Raw genomic sequence first — 11,516 nt, forward strand, 5'->3', positions numbered from 1 at the left:
CCGCGCTCCCCAACTTTGCAGGGAGGACTTTCCCCACGGGGGGGAGGGGGGCAGCGGACACCCCCCCCCTCGCTCCGCGGAGCCGCGCGGTACTCACCGGCGGGCGGCGGCGCGGCGCGGCGTGGGCATGTGCGCGCTGCGCGCCCCTGCGCGGCCGCGGCGGTGTTGTGGAGCAGGTTGTTGGCCGGCCGCTCTCGCGATACTTTCCCTGCGAGCCGTGTGTGTGTAGTGTGAGTGTGTGTAGTGTGTGCGTGTGCGTGTCCGTCTGGTGCACACAATAGCCCCCGCCGCCGCGGTGCGCGCTGCCGCCGGCGCCCTGCCTCCTCCCGCTGCTCCCTCCTCCTCCTCCTCCTTCTCCCCTCGTCCCGCTCCCAACTCCGCGCCGGGGCTGCGCAGCGGGCGCGCACGGCCGCGGGGCGCTGCAGCCGGACGTGCCGCCGCCGCCGCCGCCGGAGGAGGAGGAGGAGGAGGAGGAGGAAGAAGGCTCCGGGCTCCGCTGCCCCGGAGCGAGCCGCGCGCGCGTGGGGTGGGGGGGGCGCAGCGCTGCGCGCCCGCGGAGGTCGCGCCCCGCGCGGGGGTCCCACGCCCCGCCCCGCGCGTCTCCCGGCGGGGATGGAGTGAAAGGCGACACTGGGAAAGGTGGCATGCTTCCTCGGATTTATCTTTAGTTGTGTGTCAGCTGATAAATACCAGATGCCTACGGATTTTCAAGATGACCTTTTCGATAGTTAATTTGAATTTTAAATTTTAATTAGCTGTAATCCCATCAAAAGTGAACTCCTTTAGAGTAAAAAGTGTAGAAATCCTTGGCTGTCGTAGCACGCTCCGCTCTGGGCGTGCTAGGGCCCATCCGCAGTTCCCRCTGGAGCACCCAGGGAGTAATCTGGGCACTGCTGAAATCCATGGCAAAACTCCCACTGGCTTCACTGGAGCCCAGGATTTCTCCTTTATGCTGCTGAAAGTTGGACTTGGGCCGACAGGGAATTAATATCACTGTTGTGAATTGTCCTGAGAGTCCGTGGGCTATGAACACATGTAACACTGGGGATTGGAGGTAAAGATGGCCTCAGATCTGCAGCACTGGATTGGGACACCAGATCTAGATTGATTTTATATATATATATATTTTTTTGCTCTGCTTAAAAACAAAAGGGATGAGTTTTACAGTATTGCTAGGTTTGGGCAAGTGGAGAGGGGAACCAAACACTTAAGGTCACTTCAGAGCTCTGCTGCAAACACCCTGCGTGATTTTGGTCAGGAATCTAGTCCATGCTTTAGCTTCCAACACGTAAAGCAGAGAAAGTCTTTTCTTTTCCTCTCTAGGCTGCCTTGTCTGGGTTACAGTATCTGCAGGACAGGAACTTTTTTATCTGCATCTATCTCTTCCCGTGCACAGTGGTAGCATTAGTACCTTGAAACATCAGTTTTATTGACTGAAATATTTGTTACTAATACAATCCACTTCTTTGGTATTTTATCTTTAGGCTCTTTTCACAGAAGTCCGGGTCTATATTGCTGGCAACCACTTTTCTCTTATAGACCAAATTCACCTTGACTGGTTAACTGAATTGGCACCAATTGCCAAGACATTTGGGTGCTTTTTGAGTGTTAATGACTGCATYGTTATAATGCTCTTCTCTGGTATTTGGTAATATTTTTACCTGTGCTGTTAAATTGGGAAACTCGGGCAGAGAATGTGGAGATACCCTGCTCCAGCGAGAGAATTAAAGGTCCTGGGGTTGAATTTGTCGCTGTTTAGTAAAGCCGAGAGCTTTATCTTTTTGTCCACAATCACAGACACAGTCTGGGAATGGGAACTCTCAGTGCTTTTCAAGACAGTTTTATTCCATAGTCACAGCCTGATAGTGCAGGCTCTTCCAAATGTTAAGTGTTTTCTTCCCAAAAGTGCAAGCACAGTTTCCCTGAAGTTATTTTGCATGGATGTGTTGACTCGTAGAGTTTCTCTGTCTTTGTACACTGGCAGTATTATTTAGTCCCGTATTTATATGAATTATGATGCTTGGCATAAATCCCTTATTTTGTGTAATTCATTGTTCTTTTTCCCCTCTCCTTTTTAATAATACAGGGAGGAAAAAGAAATTAAAAAAAGAACCAAGGATTTAATTCCTGTTTGGTTTCTAAAAGCTAGGAATAATTGTCTATGATCTAACAGTATTTTATTTTTAGTAAACCAATTGCAATTTTACAGTAACTCTATAGTTGTTACTGAGTATGAAATGTCAAAAAATACAGCAGCGTTCACATTTTTTCTAGGTGTCCATTTTGCACGTTGTTTGCTTGGKTTTTTTAAGGGCCCAAGACACAGTGCGCTCCCTTTCAGACCAAGGTAACGCCAGGTACAATACAAGTGTTGTACTGATTTAGCTATGGTTATATAAAATACTGGTAGTACGACTCTAATGTAAACAAGCGCTCCGTGATTACTYGAGACAAGGCAACAGGAAGCACTGCCCCAGAAACTTTCCTCTGCAAGCGCCCGCGTTTCCGAGGGCCCTCATGAAGGCACGAAATCATCACCAAACGATCCCCTTTCATCTCTGCCCTCTGAACCCCTTGCAGTCTGCAGATTCCCCTCGGATTAAGCGGGGAAGGAGGCTCCATTTGCAGTCCTTCCCCGAGGGAAAGGCGGCAGCTGCCTGACCGCTCCAGCCAACACGAGACTCTCTGAYCGGCGTCCGCGCGCGGGGGGCGAGATGGCCACCACCCCATCACCAAACATGAGGGTGGCTCTCGCCACTACGTGAACCGGTAACGTGAGAGAAACCATCGGGAGCGACCGTGTCCGGTGTCCTCGTGCGGTGACGTGCTCAGCTCTCCTGCTAAACCCCTCCAAGATGCCAGTGAGCATTTTAGGGCTGAGGAAAGAATACAAGTTTAGGAGAGCAAATTGAGGGTACAAATTGGCGGTGATGGCAGGGCTTTTATTTGCCGAGCAAGGCTAGCCATGGTCTGGGTTGGTTGTGCTGCCTGGACACCAGCCAAAGCCCACAGAAATTAGTAGAAAAACCAACTGGATCAGGTCCATACAGCCTGAGGACTCACTTCCRTTCTTACCCCTTTGATCCAGCAAGAGTGTATATTTACCAAGCTGGGCCTCTCTATCCCTCTTTGTTGGCCAAATGCAGAAGTGGTAGCAACAGGTTTTTCATGTGATTTAATCGTTTTTTCTCTCACCTCATTGGGTAGAAGCTTCTTTGTGTTTGCTTCTACATGATTTCAGTGCTTTAATGTTCTTTTTTGGTATGGCTTCTTCTTTGTGGTAGCCCAGTCACATTTCAAAGGGAGAGGCAGGGACTGAGACGGTTTATGACTTGCGGAAACTGAAGTTTTATTCAGTGTATTGGTCATAGCAAGGTTTATTTGCAGAAGTTCTTCCAAACTTTCTCAAAGGTTCATTTCTCCCACGCAGAGCGYGGCGCACATTAGAAGGACTGAATGCTTCATTCCTCCCTCTGAAACAGGGAGGAATTTAACCCCAAAGGACACCGAACCCTGTGGTGTCAAGTGAAGGAGTTGCCGCTGGCATCCGTGGAGGTATCCCAATTTGAAGTCTATTCCAGTACTTACACTCCGGTCACATCCGAGGTCAGCGTTCAGGGCACTGCTCAGCTTGCAGTCAAGCCATAAAGTGTGGGCATGACCTTCCCAAAGATCCTTTGCAAGCACATCGTACAAGCTCAAGGAAGCATTAACTTGCACTATTGCAATTCCACGCATTAATCAGAGCATTATAGCGCAGCCATCCTCCTAAGCAGCATGSTTAGGAGAGTGGTATTTGTTTTATGACTGTCCTGGTGATTTCTCCCTGATCATGAGACCCTGTGAGCACATATTGTGTCAGCCGGGAGCTKACATCTCCACTGTCGAATCATCCTGTTGTTATCAAATGGATAGACTCCTTATATATAAATTACGTATTTACTTGTTGTATTTTCTCTGACATGGCTATCAATAAGGACACACCAATCTAGAGGCAAGCGTTGGGGGCACAAAGGACGATGTAGAGGTCCCACCGGTGTAGGTCACGTTTTGCTACACAACAGGGTCTAGCAACATCCACACCGAACCAGTTAGGCATTAGTGTCACATCTGTACCGTATCTCTCTTGCCAAACAGTGGAAGATGGATTCCTCTTAGTCACCCTTCATAGTTTCACTCTCAGCTTACCTAACCCTCAGCTTCTGGTTGTTTTGGTTGTATGTAATCTGCTGTGTTTTGGATCTCTAGAAATTGTAAATGAAGGTACTTTTTCAGCCTTTAAAAATCCCTAGTTTTTTCCTTAAAGGGAACACACTTCTTGGCTTGTAGTGGTACAGGAAATTTGCATGCCCRTGATAAGGCACACTCTCCTCTTTGGGAGGTTTTTTCCCCTTTCACTCTTGCTCATCAGGCTGGCAGCCATATTTTAATGTTGCTGGGGTTTCATTGCTCGTGTTCCAAATATCATATACGTTTACTTTAAAAATGTCTGATACAGTTAAGCAAATTGTTTTATTTATTTATTTATTTATTTATCCATCCGTCTGTCCCCAGGAAGGAAATGTAGGAGCCCATGTTATAAAGTAACAGGTGGATGGAAGTTTGTAGTAGAATATATAGAGAATGACACTGAAAAGCCATAAATAACAGTGCATAGTAAGAGATAAAACTGGTGTCTGCTTTGGGACCAGACACAAAATTTATCAGGCCCAGACAAAACTCTTTAAATCAGAAGCTAATATATTCTCAGATAAGCTAAGTAGCACAGCTAGGGTCCAGTCTATTTACAATCAATCTGCCAAGGAGCTACAAATATCTTATTAAGAAGTTTTTAACTGGCATTGTTCTATTTGTAAGCAAATAATACATTGTGTTAACAAGGCACTTTATTTAGTAACTCCCCAAAGAAAACAGGGCTAAATATTGCAGAAATGTTTTGCTCTACTACAACTGGGAAATCTCACAATGGAAATACTTGCTAGGCAAAAATATAACCTAGAATAAGAAGGTTTAGTCCTCGTGACCTTCTGGTGCCAACTTAACTTTGGCAGCAGTTTCTCAGAAAATGTTTTGTCCCAGGATAAATCAGCATTACCTCCAACTATTACCTTGAGCTTTGTAAGGCAGAGAGGAGAAATACCCATCTCACTGTCTATAAAAGGCCTCTTAAGTGGGATCAGTTCCTCTCTTATGACTTGCAGGGTTGGCCATACGTTTTCTTAAAATAACTGCTGTGATCCTTGTTAGGTAAATCTGCAGTCCCTCAGGTCATAAAAGACTCCATCTTTCTGCATGTGTCTGAGAAGTGGCACATAATAATCTCTGGTCCTCTCTTGATTTTTGCTTTTCCAAATCAACGTGGCTGAGCAAATATAAATAAACATAAGCACCCAGATGCAAGTTAAAAAAAAAAATCTCATTTTTCTCCATTCCCATGCTAAAACCTTCACTCATATGCTACACAATTCACACCGTGATTTCTACAGTCTCATCATAGGTGGCTTTAATGAAGCACACCTTTACCCTCCCTAATCTATCCAGATGGCTGCAGCAATCACCTTTACTATTTCTTCTTACTTTTATCTTTTCCTGAGTCAAAGCCAAGCTCCTTGCTGCCCCCTTCAAGACCCTCAGTAATTTGGAGTGCTCCCCATGGCACTGTCTCCCCCAACTCTCCCTGGACATTCTCTTCTTCCCCCATCCCTGTATCCTTTTCATGCTGTCCCCTGGGACTGGATCTTCCTCCTTGGCTCAGGGAGCCACACTTCTTCCATTAAAGACCTGATTTCTGTCTCCAGATAGGCAAGCTACCAGTATCTAAACATATTTAGCCACTTCAGCATAGGCATCTGTCCTTTTCACCGTATACCTCAACCTTTCTTTGCTGCCACCCTGCTCAGTCTAGTCAGAGGAGCTGGGAGGAGGATCTGGGGGGAAGCAGCACTGGAGGGAATGATTTTGGGGTGATTCTGGGAGCTCTGTGCAGAGAGGAGCTGGCCTCTCACTCGGCCTCTGCTTGACGCCCTTAGGAGCTCGGGTGCCAAACGTGCACCTCTGAGAGAAGTTCAGCATCGGGGCAGTGAAGAGAGAAACGGGAGGCTGGGAACGGGGAGAGCAAGACAGACCATTTTTCTAGGCACAAAGAGCTGCTGTTGTCTTAGGCTTGTGTAGTAGCCATCACACTGGTCTCTCTGCTTTCCTCTAATGTATTCCAGGTGGAGGGAAAGTCCAGAGAATGCAACGTAAGAAATGCAAATAAAAATATCTTTCTAGACTTCCTTCTCATATGTACTGCCTGCCAAAGCTCTCACTCTCCTCCTTTACTGTTTTGCCTATGGATGTGTTTTATGCTTTTATCTTGCTCTTCTGGTAAAAGAAGAAGTACTTGCTGTGAGTTTACATAACTTGCCTTTTACTGCTCTGAAAATTAATGTGGAACTTGGTCTTAATTAGACTCTCAGTATAAGTCCTGTTCTAATGAATCACTGAAATATGTGAATAGCATTAAGCTTAAGAATATGTCTGCTGAGTTGCTGTTCTGCTGAGTCCACYGTTGTTGGATACTCAAAGCTGATTGCATTGCTGGGCCTATGGGGAGGTGAGTACTTAGCACCCAGGTAAAGGTGTAGTAACAGGGAAGGGACTCTATGAAACCCTGGAGTAGGTTTTAATTTAGCTATAGGTAGACTCTCCACCTGTGTAAGACAAAGACCTTTGATCTGAGGTCTGATACCTGTATACTGGACACTGCTCCTGCATCAAGACTTTACCATGTAACTAAGTGGCAGACCTCATGGCATCAGGGGTTCAGGCTGCAATTTAAGATCTAAGGAATTACTCMTGTTACTGAGTGCCTCCTGCAACATACTGGAGAGGCTTAACCCCACCAGTTTCTGTGCAGTAGAAGGTTTGGGTAGTTTGCCCTTGGAAACCAAGTGCCTCAAAATATGGGATCATAGAGATGTTAGCAAATGTGTGAAACCTTATGGAAAAATACTGATTCATTAAGAAGTACTCTTCATGCTTTTGCGAAGCCTCAGTCTTGTCTGGCAAACCTGGTGACGCTTCTTAAAGAGCATTTGGTAGAAGGGCTTCCAAAAGACACTCAGCACTGCACTTAACTGGAGGTCAGCCTGTAACAGTTAATCAGTGAAAGGAAACAACCTGGAATACTAATCACCTGTTGAGGAACTGCAGACTTTACTGGTAGGATGTTACCAGTCAAAGGAGGAAGGGATGAATRGAGCATTGTCATGGAAATGGTGCTGATGACAACATTTTTCATTCTGTATACAAAGGGGTTTCACAGCAGTTGAGAATAATGCRGAAAGTTTGCCTGCAGAAAACTAAAAATGGACTGAACTAAAAATAAAATTAAATGCACTAGGAAATTTTGTGGAAGAAATAGCAGCGGGCCAAAATCCCATGGTTTTTACATCTCTGCTAGTTGGACTAATCTTCAGGGCCTGGACTTGAGGATGGGCCTAGACATTTTATGTGGMTAGTGTGACTATAGGACCTTAGTTTCTACAGCCAGCAGTATACAAAAGAATGATGTACTGCTCTTCGTTTAATTCCATAGTCCAAATGGCTAAGTACTCATTTTTGGCTGAGCGAAGCAGAGGCAGCCTCCAGCTCAAGTCCAGAGCAATGTTCAAACTACATCTTTGTAACCAAGACATTCCCGAGCTCTGGGCTGTGTCTTAGGGGTGAACATGGAGGAGGATCTGTGTCTGCTTGCATTTAGACCAAACTTGTGAGAATGCAGTAAAAGGAAAGAAAAGCAGAGGTCCTTTTGAGATCAGTTCTGATAAAAACAGCTGGAATTTTGGTTTTTATTTTGACATTGTGAGTTACATCTGAACTCTCCTCTTCTGACACTGCATTTGATCCAGAATCAATACAGAGAAGACAGATTCTGATGCAGAAACTGAAATCCAAACAATCTCTGTCTGCCTCTCAGCTGGGAGATGTCTGGTGATTTAACTCATCTCTGCAAGTGAAGTGGACAAATGGAGAGAGATTTAGATCAAGGAGAGATTGCAAAGAAAGAAATATTGCAAGTTAAATGGTGTTTGAAGCCATAAGGAACTCTGGGGAAATAGACAAAATCTAGAAGAGCAGCAGAAGGATAAAAATGGTGAAGTTCTCTAGAGAGGCTGAAAAAAAGTACATTTTATTTACTGGAAAAATAAGATGGGTAAAAGCTAAATCCCACAATCCCTTACTCATGCAAGGAATCCTGTTGACTTGAATACTTGTGTAAAAGTATTTCTGTGGGTAAGGATTTGTTGGACTGCCTCCAAAAACGGGTTAAGGTTGATGTTTTCACAGAGACGGCAGTCTTCCGTATGCCACCCGGGGTAGTGAATGACAATCATGGGACAGATTTTACTGGACGCACAAAATAAATAAAACCCCCCTTGCCTAAGTGCGTGGGAGGTTTAGGGTAGCAGAGGGATAACAGGAAGGTGACTCAATGAACTGGGAGGCAGGGTAGGTAGTTATGACTCTTCAGCCCTGCTGAACGCAGACCCTCTGCCTGAGAACACTGTTGCCAGCACAAACTTGCACAAGTTGTTTTGGCTTGTGGCCTAGAACAACACGGGGCTGTTTTTTCCCTTTTGTGCTAGACTCTGTTGCACTGGGACAATGTGGGGTTTTTAATTTTATAGGCAGAAGGAAGAAAGAATACAACTTTTTTTTTTTCTGCTATTCTTATTTTGGAGCGTGTTGGTGTTACAAAGCCAAGTCAGCAAATATTTTATTCTGGCAACAAGTTTTCGTGCAAAGGGCACAAGAGGCAGCTCTGAGTGACCAGGGCACCTGCAATGGTCATGGACAAAAGAGAAAACCCATGGTATACTGACACCAACTTTAAATTTGTGCAGCAAGTTCTTCCTAAAAGGGTGCTGCAGCCAGCTGCACACCGCAAGGTTCAGCTGGGGCAAAAGGACTGACTGCACAATAAGCGGAGCAGGAGAATTTTTTTTTAGGTGCTTAAAGTCTGATTGATAAATGAGATAAAAAGTTCTGTCTCTCCTGCTCACTGCTCCTAGCACCAAGTATTCAAGGAGCCGAGCTGCAAATCCTTCACTTGTCCAGGTGTGCCTGCGTGGATATGAGTAAATCTGGCCATGCACAACCTTTTCCACATCTTAGGCACAGCCAGTGGAGTCACCCGTGTGCGTAACCACCCAGCAGCAGGAGGAAGGGGCTCCACTCCGCCTGGAGGAGCCCAGCCCATTTCCCAGGGGAAGGATTGCTGGGAAGCAGCCTGCAGCGGGGCCCTGATGTTCCTCGGGGACTTTGCAGAAGGTGCCGTGAACGTGTGCAGCCCCGGTGTCATTGAGGCTACTCACGTGCTTAACGCCAAGCAGGTGCCTGCTGAATGAGGGCCTAAATGGTTAATTTTCAAGTGGCTTCTTAGAGCAGATGTTCCCATGTGTATCCCCTCCTTCCCTCTTCTGACACATTTCCTACACAAACAGCAGATTGCATTGCTGCTGTCCTTTTGATCTGCGGGAGGGGGAGGAAAATCCCACACAAATGATATTAGTTCTCTTTTCAGGCAGCTTGGTGACAGTGCGTACGGGCATGTGCCTCCCTCCCACCTCTCACTGCCCAGATGTCTTTTCTGGGACTTTCTTCCTTAGTCTCCGCACACTTCTGGAGCTTCTTTTAAGGTTGCTTACCTTAATGCCTTCAATGAGGAGGCTGGCGGGGGGCAACTTGTGGAAAAATTGTTGTTGCAAATCATTGCTGTCTCTGTAAATACACACAGAGTGCTGGCGTAAGGGCTGATCTGTCTGCCTGTTACACTGCTGGCGTTCATGTGGCGCCTAGCACTTGTGTATCTGAGCTCCTCGCGGGCTCTGAGGAATCACGCCACGCTGACTAGGTGAGGCTCACGACTGTCACGGGAGGCTGTCCTGGAGCTTGTGTCCTAGACCATTCCTGATCGCAGATGTCGTGTCCAAACTCACAGGAGGTAGACCTGCACGCTGACACAACCTCTGGGGTGTCACACAGCGGCAGCTCTTACAGCCTCAGCACGAGAGGGCTCAGGGAGATACCTACAGAATCGGGATCAGTGTGGGCAGTTCAGCCCTTCCCTCTTTCTTCCAGTACAAGAGCTGGGGACACCAGAGAAATTTAGCAAGGTGGCAGATTCAGGATATTTAAAAGGAGGCAATCCTTTACAGAACTGTAGTTAAGCTGTGGATCTCCTTGCCACAGGACCTTCTGGGTGCTAAAACTGTGCATGGTCTTGTAGCRCCAGTAGAAGATATCATGGTCAATAAGTTCACCAAAGGGTGTTAAGCATAGTACACCATTTTTGGCTTGTTGGCAGTGTGAAGAATATTCTGAGGAAGTATCACTGTTTGCTTGCCCTCTTCTTACATTCATGCCTCCATGTCACTGTTGTTTTTGTTGAAGACAAGATATTAGACGAGGTGTACCTTTGGTCTGACCCAGGATGGCCTTTTTTATATTCTCATCTCTAGATCAAGGTAGTGGAGAGAGCTTGCTTTCTCTCTGCTGCTGATGGCAGTTCCAGAAGCTCTCCACACGTATGGTGGAGATCATGGCGATAGGTATGGTAACCACTGATTTTTCTAGCATCTTCCTCATAATGTCTTGCTGTCACTTGACTGGTCTGGAAAAGGCAAACAGTTCTGCCTGGACTCTTTCCTAGAGAGACTAGATATCTTTATTTGGCATTGCTGGGATGCTTGAAGTTGCCTGTGTTGTTGGCCTTGCTACAGCAGCCATGTGGCTGCACCGACGTGGGGCAGGAAGCATGTGTGAACTAGCCTAATGTTGGGCTGGCCACCACTGAGAAATCTAAACACAGCCAGTGGAGCTTCAGAAATTGGATCTTCTTCTTCATTTAATTTTTGTCTTCTTCCCCTGCTCTAGTATCTCAGTGATTTCTAACCCCCAGCAGTAGGTTTATAACATCAGAGTTCTCCCCTGTTGTCTTTGGAGGCTTCGATAAAAAACACCTGATTATTATAAGAAAGATGTTTCTCAAGGCAGGGGATGGAGAGGCTCAAATGTGACATTGTGACCAGCCAAAGCAGCAAAACAGGGAGTGACTGATTGAAATGCTGTAAATAACAAATTCTTTCAAACCAAAAACAATTCCAAAGACTCTCAGTGTGTTTGCAGATGTTATTCATATAGCAGGAGAGTCAAATATCATCAAATAACCCATTAAGTCTGAATTGCTCACTCGCTTAGGGAGGATACGCTAAGCCTCGCACTTTATTTCCCTTGCTTTCTTGAGCTTGTAACTAGAACCAGGCAAACTGCAGCAGTCAGCTCACATGTCTGATTTAGCTCTTCCTTCTGTAGTTAAAATTGTTAAAATTGCTCAAGAAAATGTAATGAAACCATATTTGTGTGTTTGTTCACCGGCGTGTGTACAGAGRTGTAATACATCTGCAGCGTGGGTCGTGGGGAGGCTGCGTGCAGCATGGGCGCCGGAAAAGGGCAGTGCCGGGGCCTTC

The sequence above is a fragment of the Apteryx rowi genome, unplaced genomic scaffold (assembly GCF_003343035.1).
Source record: "Apteryx rowi isolate R43461 unplaced genomic scaffold, aptRow1 scaffold_415, whole genome shotgun sequence".
Taxonomy (NCBI): Eukaryota; Metazoa; Chordata; class Aves; order Apterygiformes; family Apterygidae; genus Apteryx; species Apteryx rowi.